The sequence below is a fragment of the Lygodium microphyllum genome, unplaced genomic scaffold (assembly GCF_053477565.2).
Source record: "Lygodium microphyllum isolate KBCC unplaced genomic scaffold, Lygodium_microphyllum_v1.1.10 scaffold_56, whole genome shotgun sequence".
Classification (NCBI taxonomy): Eukaryota; Viridiplantae; Streptophyta; class Polypodiopsida; order Schizaeales; family Lygodiaceae; genus Lygodium; species Lygodium microphyllum.
The window spans coordinates 21,819-27,858 of NW_028229539.1; positions in this window are offsets into that span (position 1 = coordinate 21,819).

Genomic DNA, 6,040 nt, shown 5'->3' on the forward strand with positions numbered 1-6,040 from the left:
AGAGGAAAGCCACATCACTTGGTCCCATCAACTACGAGAGGATGGGTAAAGTGTATGGGCAAATACTTGTGAATGTTTTTGTGGAACCTGAGGAGAATTACCTTAGTATATCTCCCGAGGACAAGCCCATGTTGGAGAAAAGGGATGTCCAACTATCTAACTCCGTTGTTTTTTGTTGCATAAGGTAAGGCTTATAGGTTCAAGTATATTTTATATGTAATTTGTATTGATTTTGATCGATTCAAATAGCTTTTGCTATTGACTGCAGGGCATTCGTCTCCTCTCACACTCTCGATATCCATAGAGCCATATATGTTGTTGATCCACTTCTCTCAATGGAACTATTTGCAAGATCTGGGTCTAATATTGCACCATTCTTTCATACTTTTGATAGTGTGACAAATTACCACATCTTTTTTCCTTATGTAGAAATGTATTTTTCTTTTTTGTAGAGGAAAATTTATAATCATTTACTTTCACCCTTCTGCTCATCTCTATTTTGAATTTGCAGAGGGCATTGGAGTCTTATCTATATCAGCTGTCTTATTAGAGAAATTATCTTTATGAACTCTCTCAATGCGATGTTCATGGCCAAGCACGAATGTATGTTGAAAGAAAATTACTTGCTTTGATTATATTTACAAAGTATATTTTGAACTAACAAAGCTTCCTTTTGTAGTGTTGGTAGACTTGTTTCTACGTTTTTGGATACTACATATGAGGATCTTGCTGATCCTCAAAAGCCTTATACGTTTCTTCTACAAGAAGTACCATTGCAAAGTGATGTGCATTCTTGTGGATGGAGAGTTATATCAAATATTTGTAGAATAGTGGATTCAAAGTTGTTACAAATAGAAGAAGTAAATGTAAGTTATTAATTTCATTTGATTTTTGTGCGACCCTTATCATGATGTCTTTTCACTAACTTATAACATTTATTCTTACAGTGTAGAGACTATCCTGATTCGTATGTTTGGTGGATAAGGGAGAGATGCATTGAGTTGATTTTGGACAAGGCAATCACACCATATGATCCTAACTCCCCTCTTCCTCCCAAAACTTCAATGGCCAAGGGCACAAGCAAGGGAAAGGGCAAAGGCAATGGTAATGACAATGGCAATGGCAAAGGTAATGGCAATGGCAAGGGAAAGGGTAAAGGCAATGGTAAGGGCAATGGAAATGGTAACGGCAATGGCAAGGGCAAGGGCAAAGGCAATGGCAATGGCAATGGCAATGGTAATGGTAATGGTAAGTCAGCCACAAAGACCACTGCTGCCGAGTCTAAAAGAAAAGGAAGGCCAACGCTTTCTCCTCTAAAATTTGATCCATCCCCTCTTAAGTCCCAAGAAAAGAGAGTACCTGTGAATGTGAAATTATTTCAACAATCAAAGAAGAAAGGCCCTATGAGAAAAAACATCTTTGAAGAAATCGATAAAGAAGCCACAAAGCCAACAAAGGAGAAGGCAACAGACAAAGAAGAATCAAACGAGCAAACATAAGCATACACAAGCCTTATTATTTTGGCTTTGTACATTTATATGACATTTTTGTACCTCATGATTTAACGAACTTCTTTTTCACTTATAAATCAAATGTAATGTGCATTTATTTCTATACATTCAAAAGGCAACTTGCTTCACGATAGCTTATGAGTTTCCACTAAGAAATATCTTAAGGACAATCAATTAAGATCAATTCTTGCAAAGTTTTCATTATCAAGGCTCAAAACTCGCAATTGTGGGAGACAAACAACTCGTACAAGAGAAAGAGTGCTTGGCTATTTTACCAATTGTTACGCCATTCCCTTTGAACTTATATCTAGGGGATGTATTGTCTAGTAATTCCAAGGTATCCCTCACATCTTTCAGACTCCAATTGGAAGTAACATTCACCTCCTTTACTTCTTGATGCAGCAAAACGTGCACCGCAAGTTTATACGGTGTGCAATCTATATCGCAATCCAAGGGAACCCAAATAGCCAATCTTAGTTTGTATCTCCTGTAATCAAAGCCCAAAGCAAGAGTTTGGCGAGGGATACTGTAAGCCAAAGCCAAGGATTAAGGGCATGCACTGCACCTCAAGATATCACCCTTATGGTCACACTCTCTAGATTTCCAAAGCATCCCTATAGTGTTGTCCAAATCCTCTTTCGAAAAGTTTCTACTTAGCCAGGATACCTTCGTTCTTTGTAAATTTGCTGTTTTGAAGCAAGCCACGAAGATATGGAGGGGTACAAACCATGATAAACGTATTCTTCTTGAGATCCTTCTAGCTATCATGGACTTTTGAATATCCTGAGATATTTTGAATTTGAAACTCTGCACCGTTGCCTTGTCAGGAATCTCCCAGTTTAGAGATGAAAGACTTGGCAATGGCAAATCTTCGATATTCCCATACCTATCTGCTCTAGAGGGAACCACATACTGTGCATAATATATAAAAACCTTGCATTCAGTAAAAAAAGACACAGTTTGATCGGCATAAATAATGTCTGCCAATACCTTATGAACGGCATGGGAAGTCCCACTTAGGCTTTCCACTGTTGCCATTCAATACTTGTTGATGGAAAGATATCTGCAATGATGAATCAGTTGTTAGCACTTGCCTAAATGGAAAAGAATTACATACATTATTCAACTAATAACTTACAATGTGTTTGTTGGGGAACACGTTCGTTTGGAGGCAAGTGTATATCCTTGGCCAGGTAAACATGTTGTACCTTGATAAACCACCCTTCAAGCATAATTTTGAAGGCAATGATACGCACCTTCCAGTGATGTTTTATATCATCTCGTTTTCTTCTTTTCACCTTATGAGGGCCCTTGCAAGATGGCAGCATGGTAACCCAATCGTTTACACTAAAGGTTTTGGGCTCCCAATTTCCATCAGCTCCTTGGCTATAGACTGTGCAAGAGTGTATTAAATGAGAAGGGCGCCTAGAGGAAGCCATGAAAAGAATGAAAGCGTAGAGAAAGAAGCTCAAAGAGGGGTGAATGAACTAAAAAGTAGCGTCAAGAACACAAATGAATATGTATTGGGCGCCAAAAAGAATATTGAAAGATCTCCCAACTTTCAAAAAACTCATTATTAATTGTATCACATCTCTGTCACGTATTTTGTCAGATTTGTGAGTAAATAAGGTCTTTGGGACTCCAAAACTTTGGGGATTTTAGCTAAAAAAGAGGAGAGAATCACGAAATGGACTCCACTATCTCTAAAAAAGAGAAGACAAGAATACCATATTCTTGCACACGTAGCAAACTCTCTTTGGCCTGTTTCTTAATCCCGTGATTAACAAAAGTGTATTTTTGGAAGTGTTTTTGGCCCTAATGGTATTGTTACAGTGGATTACCATAGCTTCTCCATGATACTATTCAATGTGCAGTGGTTCAAAGTGGTACTTGAAGGAGCTGGAGCAACAGTTCGACGAGGTCCATCTGGATTTCTCGAAGTAGATTCCGAAAAAAAATGGACGGATTTGCGCGACACCTTTGTGTTGCCAATCCATTGTGAACAGGCGCATGAACTCATTTGTTTGTTAATTGTATTACGACATGGTACATGTCACAATAGTTTAATCTCTCTTGTATGTGTTTGTGAACAGGTAATCTTCTATCCAAACCCTCGACAATGTTCCAAGCATAGATGAGGACAATATGCAAATAGAGGGGTCGATATTGCAAGGGGTGGAGGCCACCAAAAGCTTGGAGCATGTAGAGGAGCCACCATCGGCTAACAATGATGGAAATACAGGAGTCCAAGAATTCTTTGAGAACGAGGTGGACTCATCCTTTTGTGGTGACATGTCTATCGACCTTCTAGTGTTAGAAGTGTATGCGGTGTTGTGTCAGGAGATTGATATGGGACCATACGATATTTCATACTTGGAGCATTCACTTACTCAATTCATTGACTAATCACTTATAAGGATACATAAGATATGTATTTTAAGTGAGATCATTTTTTTAGGATTTATATTACCGTGCTTTGTATGATTTAAATTGATTATGCTAACATCATTTTTTGTCTGTGCAGGTGACCTTTTTGGATACTTAGATCATCAGGATGAGTCAAGGGATGAGCGACGAGGAGTTGCAGGATATCTTCACGCACATGTCTCCAGATCAGATGGCGAGATTCAGAGACATAGCAGACCAGGAGTTGTCTTGGACATCGTCAAGCCGCTCTATTAGATCTACTTCGGTGCGATCAGATGCTTCAAGCAGACGAGGTTGACGCTCTAGAATTGGGCGAGAGGGAGGGAGTGCTTCAAGGTCAGGGGGATGCTATAGAGATATGGAGGTAGTGAGCCCATGGTCGGCATGGGATATAGGTGCTACTCCTCACTCTTGTGGCGGTTCCAGGGAGCGTGGCTCAGGTGGTTGCTGTGGAGGCACGGATGCAGTGTCTCTGTCTCATTGTTCTATTGGAGTTACGTCACCTCCAGGATTTATCACACCTGTGGGGATATCTACTCCAGTTACTCCGGCTTTTGCTCCAGTCATCTGCAATTGCCACCCCTATGGGTGCTACACCGATAAATACTACCCCGGTCGGTACACCGGATGTACAGGGGTCTCTTGGATATGCCCAAAAGCATGGACGCAGGTGGGAGAGGACCCATCTTAAGCATACCCCAGAGGGATATTCCTATCTTGTCGATGATAGATTAGGAGCCATCATCATGAATGATGAGGGGAGGAGGGTGATGGCTCGCATGAGAGAGTTGTGCCAACAAGTTTTTCGGCACAATGTCTTAGATAATTGGAAAAACATACTAAAGGGGAGCAAGGACTACATAGTAGCATCCTTGCATGAGGAGTTTCCGGGTCCAGCCACAGCATATAGATTTTCTATTAGTTGGATGATGGACTGCATGCATGCATATATGTCACATAGATGATCAGATGCACGCAAGGTACTCAAGAGTGAGGCTGCAAAGCCCGAGTGGCTAGACACAGATGACTGGCGCCAACTAAGGGAGGAGGCTACAGATTCTCCAGGACGTTGGAGTCAGCAGCGCGAGGTGACGAGGGCACAACTAGAGGCCGGAGTGGTCCATCATCTTAGAAGTGGCGGCCACAGGACATATCTGGAGGACTTTGTAAGTTTTTCTTTTGTTTTTCTTGCTTATTTTTTTACAATATTCTTTGTACTGACAATCATGTTTCTAACAGTTAGTATTTTGTTTTCTTTGCAGCACTCCATTACAAATCGCGATCCGACCGGCCTTGAGACTCGATATACAGAGAGGCACGATCTCACTGCATTGATCGACCGATTGTATAGATGCAGTGGCCCTATAAGTCACTCATCTTTCTTGTCCGTAGTTACCATGTTTAATTAGAATGCATTATTGTATGGTGGACTGGTGTGTAGTTGTTTCTTTTTTTTGCATAGTCCGTTCGATGCTCCTTTGCGACGGGACAAGCTTTCGGATGGCGAGGATGTATAGCTCACCCTTGGATCCCTGGAGCTCACACATCCTTCTTTTTTGGTCCCTTGATCTATGTAGACATTTTCTATGTAGTAGTGATATCTTGCCATGATTATACCAGTCACTTTCATTATGCGATCATGTATTAATTTCATGTATCAGTGTTATGATTTAAGTACACTTTGTTTTTGTTTACATGAGCATTGTATACAGTGCAGAAACTATTTTGTATGGCCCAAATAAAGCACACATGCATGCCACACAAAAAAAATCCATGTTACCATCACTATTAGCGTCGCAAATTTACTGCACGCATCGTTATTAGTGTCGCAGAGCGTCATTATCAGTGTCATTATTTGCATCGGTATATCAGCGTCGACGCTGATACCGAGGCAAATAGCGATGCTGATAACGACGTTGATACCGACTGTTCTATGGTGTCACCATTAACGATGCTTTTTGCGACGACGGGGGCAAATTTTGTTATTTACATTTTCGTCACTTTTAACATCGGTATAAGGCCTACATCTTGGAGTGTTGCACATTAAATTAATGTGATGCCTGAAAAGGATAGGCATCCTCGTCAACTTTTCACATAAGGAA